This window comes from Pinus tabuliformis, chromosome X (genome assembly GCF_031772625.1).
Source record: "Pinus tabuliformis cultivar Carrire ecotype Pingquan chromosome X, CPIR1, whole genome shotgun sequence".
Taxonomy (NCBI): domain Eukaryota; kingdom Viridiplantae; phylum Streptophyta; class Pinopsida; order Pinales; family Pinaceae; genus Pinus; species Pinus tabuliformis.
Genome location: NC_142308.1, coordinates 1,535,428,545 through 1,535,435,490, shown reverse-complemented (window position 1 = coordinate 1,535,435,490; position 6,946 = coordinate 1,535,428,545).

The window sequence follows — 6,946 nt, the reverse complement described above, 5'->3', positions numbered from 1 at the left end:
GACCCACTTGTGGAGAAAGCAGCTTTGGAAATAGAGGCGAAGAGGTGACAACATGACAATAGGAATGCATAAAGGCAGAGAGATAAACAGAGGATGGAGGAAACAATGAAGGAGTTGCAAGAGTTGAAGGAGAAACTCTAGAAAGAACAAGAGTTACACAGACAAGAGAAGGAAGCGCAACAGGGACAGACACAACAGGGGGTGCAACATGCACAGATTGATGAAACTGTGCCCATACAGGTAGTAGACTCATCTGAGTAGCTGGCACAAAGCAGACAGGGTGAGCAGTTGCAGGAGCAGGACTTCGCTCAAGAGATTGAACGAGTACTTGAGCATATGGATATGGAGATGGAGCAGCTAGAGTTAGAGCAAGACATCGACCTCATGCCTTACCACCAAGAGGTCGACCCACCAGCTTCATCAGATCTGGAAGCAGAGCAAGTCCTGAGCGACCAAGGAGATACTGAGATCCTCGAAGACAATCCAGAAGAAGAGATGCACAACATATCATTTGACGTGTCATAGCATAGAGTTATGTAATCATGCAGAGTTTCTACTCCGAATGTCCACACATTTCCTGCGCATTTTGAGGAACGAGTGGTCGTATCTGATGTGTGCAAGCATCCAACAAAATTGATCGATTCTACCAAAGGATATGCCGAAGCCACTAGCTCGAGTATTCGCTTCTTGATAGTAGAGAATAAGCGAATGGCTAAGGAGTTACAAACGACCAAGCAGGGAGGAGAGCTGGTTACACCATCCGCCCGAGCAGAGTTGAAGAAGGCGATACTAGATGAAGTATCATCCCTTGAGATAGTCATGTGGGCATTGTATTCCAGATTTGGTACTGTGCATAAGGTAGTTGTCCATCTCAACGGTGGGCATCAACGTTGTGCTAGGAGAGCACGTATATTGTCAAACTTGCATACTATTTTCGACCGCATGCAAACATGGATAATGAGATATAAGGGAGCCCCATTACACTTGCCTAAGATGATGAAGCCCATGGTGGTCGAGTTGAAGGCACACATCTGGAGTCAGATCCATAACTATGAGGAACTCCCGCAACTCATCACTAGTTTGTAGGCTTCCCATGCATAGGTGTTTAGAAGCATGGATGTTGTTGTGTGCACACATGTGATCCCATCTATTGGGACACTCACCAAGGCAAAGACAAAGGGTCAAGTCCGACAGGAGTTGGACTCATACTTTGACGAGTTGATGTGCATAGCGATTAGTGCAGATACTATGCATCAGTATGTTTTTGGTCTGGCCGCACTTAAGACAATGATGTGCATGTTATCAAACGAGTTGGACAAAGGAGCCAAAGTAGTGTACCCGGATGCAATAGAGGCAAGAGTTCGTTTCCAAAAAGATGTCACCACAGAGTACATGGACACCATCGCGGACTACCAAGCTTGGCATCCGTTCGCCACTGTCAACCATCGTGAGGATGTCGAAGAGTTGGTCTTCCCATAGTTGTCCAAGTCATAGTGATGTATTGCATGGCTTGGTCAAGCCTATTTTGTCTCACATGGGTACATGTGCAGATTGTACGTAACATCTTATAAAGTGGAAGTTCAAGTGTCGATAGTTGAATGTAATAGTCATAGAGTAATTAAAGAGTCATGAGGGTAAGTGAACAATCATAAAGGGGAATGTCAAGGGTCACCCCACCCTTTTCTATTTATAGTACCTCATAACTCATTGTAGAGGCTTTTGGTCAACTAAGCTTCCGATAGGAGTATCTTAGAGAAAGCTTGGATAATATTATAATGAGCCTTGGCTTCTCCATAGTGCAGAGCTAGTACATCTCTTTGGAGGAGTAGGTGGAGTGACTATAACGTTCCGTTATCAGGACTAGTGGTTGGTCATGGTTGTACTATATGATTGGAACTTTCACTTCTTAATATAACAGAGCCAACACGTTTCATGCATATGTTGTTATTATATTTCAGTTAACTTATTTACTCTAATGATATATGTATCTGTTTGCTTACAAATGTATGTATAGACTCTTTCTGTATATGTATGTATGAATCTTACTGAAATTTGTTGTTGGCTTAACCATCACTTTGGATTGTAGGTTCACCTTCCCTCCAGTGTGTGATGCATCTTTGCTCGTGTGTTCCCTTCCAAGTTGGGTGTTTACACAGGTTTCCAAGGGGCACTCTCATTCCACCTTTCGTGTATTAGAACCATTCATGCACCTTCCTTGGCTTGCTGCACATGTCACACCCTTGCTACCAAAAGGGACATCTTACTTACCTCTGCGCACAACCCGGTCAAGGAAATACTATACAACCCACTGCTGGGACTCCTACCCAAATAATCTAAGGTCTAGTTGGGAATTCTTACCGGGGAGATCTCGTGACATGTTAGCGGGTCCAGCACCATCAACATTTCTGGTGCTAGAAGGAGGGCCAGATGACAAGATGTGTCCTCTCATATTGTTTTGAATCTTTGCACATCTATCATGGATACTGTCACTCGCATCCCTCTGCGATGCTTTTCGTATATCGAACCTCTCGACATCACAAGGGAGATTTTTGATCTCTTGTTTGAATTTACGTATGATGGTGAAGGCGAAGTGGCCTGACCTACGTACTTACAAGACTTCTTTGCAATTCTTGATAATGCAGATGAATGCTTTAATGAAGAGGCCAACCTGTTGCTTGCATACACACTTCGTGAATCCCCACAACGGTGCTGCTAGAGTCTGCCACCTGGTAGCGTGCACTCACTTGAGGAGTTTTGTGATCTCACTGAATCTACTTTCCTTCATTTTGATCCAAAACCTCTTGACCAAAAATTGTTAGAAAAACGAAAGACCCCGCAAGAATCGCCTACGGAATTTTGAGACCGCTTCCATGTGTTGCAGTTTCAAGCTTCAAAAAGTTAGATGAAATTCTAGTATCTCATGGAAAGATTTGAATATTGTCTTACCAAATTTGTCAATCCTAAAAAGAAGTTCAAGCTCAAGCCCCGCTCAGCATACTTCGATGATGGAGCTGCGTAATGATAGACAGACACGATCGCTGTCACAAGTGACTGTCCGCCGTCCCCTCATCAAATAGCTCCACCACTGCAGAGTGAAGTGGAAGAACATGCACATGCATCTCTTCAACTGTCACATCCTCCCAACATCACTTCTCTCAATTTTCATGCAGATTTTGTTGTGAAGCCCATGGGTTGTCACTTTCATGTTTTACCTCAACCTTCGTCTTCATGTTATGATGATCCTTCAGATTGAATTGTCTTGCGTTCTTCCATTCTGGACTCTACACTTGTTGTGAACAAGTATCAAAATATTGACGCATTTGGTGTTGCACAACCAACCTGCGCTGTCATTCATGGAGAGTATGACTAGGAGCCTGAGCATCAACCCACGACGAAGGATGATTCCCTTTTGTTCGCACCTCCTTCGTTTTTTCCTGACATCTTTGGTGATTCTGCCATCCCTGATTTCGCATGTGTATCTCTGTCTACGGATGCACCCATTGTTGATCATTCGCAGAACACACCAGATGTCAGTCCATCATTTGACAACGGAGAGGACAAATCATTCTTTGAAAATCCACTTGATTTTTCATCTACCTTTTCTGGAAACACAGAGGGTGAATTTTTCTTCTTCTCATCTACCCCTCTGTTTGATTCATCAGATCATGAGGATGTCGATGAAATCATTGATTTTGTTGATCATAGCTGTCGTGATCTATTTACCCCCGTATTTGATCATGATGATGATTCTATTGTAGTTGATTTTTCGAAGCCACCTGTTTATGATGATCTGTTTGTCAACGAAGTCAAATTCTGCAGACTAACGAGGCACTTCAACCCAAGTTGATGGTTATGTCAGGCCCTTGTTGTCTTAAGGTTGGTTTCACTTCTGATCAGGAAATTGTTGAAACACCCAAGGCTCCTCATCACTCTGCTGTATGCATTGAAGATCAATCTCACACATAGATTATGCTTCCTCCACTCGAACTACACGATCCCATCGCTCATGCATTGAAGGAATCTTACATAGAAAGCACACGTGCAGGACAGAAGTCGTCTTTGTTTCTTTCGTTTGGTTGCATGTCACAGTCAAGAGTATGCGTATGCTTAATGGATGCATGCAGTGTCGCACAACATCATGGCAAGTCCACGGATTGTGTGTCATGCACTTGCACTCACTTATGTTCTGTGGATGCATTTAAACTCAGAGTGTGTCTGTCTTCATTGTTATATCTTTCATGTTTGCTGGTTCACACATATGTGTTGTTTTTGAACCATACTTTCACCAACATGGGTCGACCAATGCGTAGTGGCTGTATTGGAAGTATCACTTCACATGAGTAGACCCATGCACCGTTAGGTTAGGAGTAGTAGTGTTTTCTTTTGGTTTGTTTGCTTGCATGCATGTTTGATTCTTACTTTGTTCATTTGCTTGCTTGCCTACTTGTTTTCTTACTCGATTTTCTTACGCATTTACTTATGATTTTGCTTTGTTTCGTTGTTTGTTTGCTTGTTTACGTTCATAGGTTAGTTTCGCATGGAACCATGTGTGACTCTTGAAACAAACTAGGTAAAGTACAAGAGGACTTGTGCAGTTATCAATACTTGGTTATCTGTCATCCTGCCTCTGCATGAAGAAATTGTTGTCTTCAGTCCATGATACATCAATGGAAAATACATATTGTTTGAAGTGAACCTTGGTGAAAACACAACACTTGTGTGCTAACTAGTGTCACCTACTCTAGTCGGTTGTTTTTGGGTTAATCCTTGTTAGCTCAGTCAAGTAGAGTAAGGTGAGGGGGAAAACCTTAACAAGCACATAAGAGGTGTATATAAACTACTTCTTTGAATAAACAACCTCTTCTGCTCTCAATAAGTCGGGATCCCTCTTCTGCCTCTGAAATGAATAAGTGCTATGCATAGTTACGAAAATGAAAAACAAAAAAAATGAAAATGTGAAAAATTTCAAAAAAATGAAAAATGAATAAGGCGAAAGAAGGGAAAGGCTTCTTGCACAGAGAGGTGATGCGATTAACTCCGCTGGGGTACTAACCAGGCTCGCTGGCAGCGGAGCGATGCTTTTGTTCCCGTGTGACTCCGCCGGGGTACTGTCCAGGCCTACTGGCAGTGGAGCAACACCATAGATGAAACTAAAGTGTTGACAACCATATGGCTTGTGCACCAATATACCCCTCATCCCAATCAAAACAATTGTGTTGGCTTGGATTGGAATGTGTGTCGACCGACCAAGAGCTTGGCAGATGCTACATCTTACAATCAAGCAAGTGTGGAAACCAAGACGAACAAATAACTGAACAATACTTCTGGAGGTGTTAGACTTGCTTTTCATGAAAAAGGTCCATTTAGAGAGCTGGAATTCTACCATTGTGTCACCAAGTGTTGTAGTGGCTACAACCACCCTCCAAAATTTTACTTTAGCTTCATTTTGGAGCCTCCCTACCAACCATCCTTGCAGCATGTCTTGCACTGTCAAGTACATAGGCTTCATTGTTTTTCAGTGGATTTCCAGCCTATTCATGTCAGTTTGCTTCACTTCTTTCATAGGCTGTCGTTTTGGACTTAAGCTAGTTGCTGGCTGAGCAGCTCCCTCAGAAAAATTACGTAATTTTGGAGTTAATCTAGTTGTTGGTTAAGCATCTCCCTCAGAACAATTATGGAAGGGAACCAACCTTCCCTCCAGAAATTGTGCAAATCTGCTGGGCTAAGAAATTGCACAATGCATTCAGACAGGCTTCCTTGAGAAAATTGCGCAATCTGGCCCAGCATTGTATCTCAGCCCAGAAATTGCACAATTATGGGTAGCAATCACCTGCTCCTCCTAGAAATTGCGCAATCCCTCTGGGATAGCCAACCCAACTCCTCCCAGAAATTGCGCAAATCCCTCTCTTAGTCAAGCAAGTTGTTGCATATGCCTTCAGGTTGACGGGTTCCACCCGGGACCTAACAAACTTAATTTGCATCCGTGGGCTGATTTTTCTCGAAATAGAAAAAAGAAACATGCAAAAATCATCACTAGATTTCAGGGATCTATTTTTAGCAGCTGGAGGTTACATGCAAATATCGTTTTAGAAACTTCCCTCCAAGTGTTCCTTTTTTCAAGATTTGTGGCATGCACGTCATAAGCCTCAAACTTGTTTATTCGACACTTCAGATCTCATTCTTCACATCGATCTTAGAGCTCTAACATCCCACAACACATCTAAGAGTCTTTGGCACATCTAGCTCATCTATTTCCGGGTAAGTTTGCTTTACTTGTCTTTTGCAACATTTCTGTCGCTTTTTGTGTTTTGGCTTATGTGAGTGTTGTCTGCTTGATTTCTGTGAACGCTTGTTGTCATTTGCATGAATGTTAGGATGTAGAAGCATTGTTTTAGTTTTCGTTTTCATCTCACTGTTGTCGCATTCATGACACTATTTTGCACGGACGGTCGCCGACTCGACGACTTGTTTCACACACATGCATGTTTTTCCATTTTCTGAATCTTGCATTCGATGTTTGCATGCGTGATCATTCAATCTTGCCTACACTAAGTTTCGCCATGCATTCAGATCTCCATATGTTCTTAGTCGCCTGTCAGCTGGTATGGGCAACCATGGCCTGGATTCTGCCTTGCCTAGAAAACATTGTGCATTTCTGAGAGGGAAGGATCTGCCTTCCTCCCAGAAAATGTGTAAATCTAGCCAGACAGTTTCCTCTAGACATGCTTTGCGCAATTCTAAGAGGCAGTGTTTGTTGGCCCAAAAAATTGCGCAATGCAGTCCCTATGCCTGCATGACTTGCCAAATGAAATTGTTCATTTTGCTATCTCAACACCCAACAGATCAGTCTTGATTGTGCATTATGCAATTCCAGCAGTCAACCAGCCTCCTAACAGTCCGGACTGCCTTTTGCGCAGTTCTAGTAGTCAGTGTCCTAGCCTCCCAG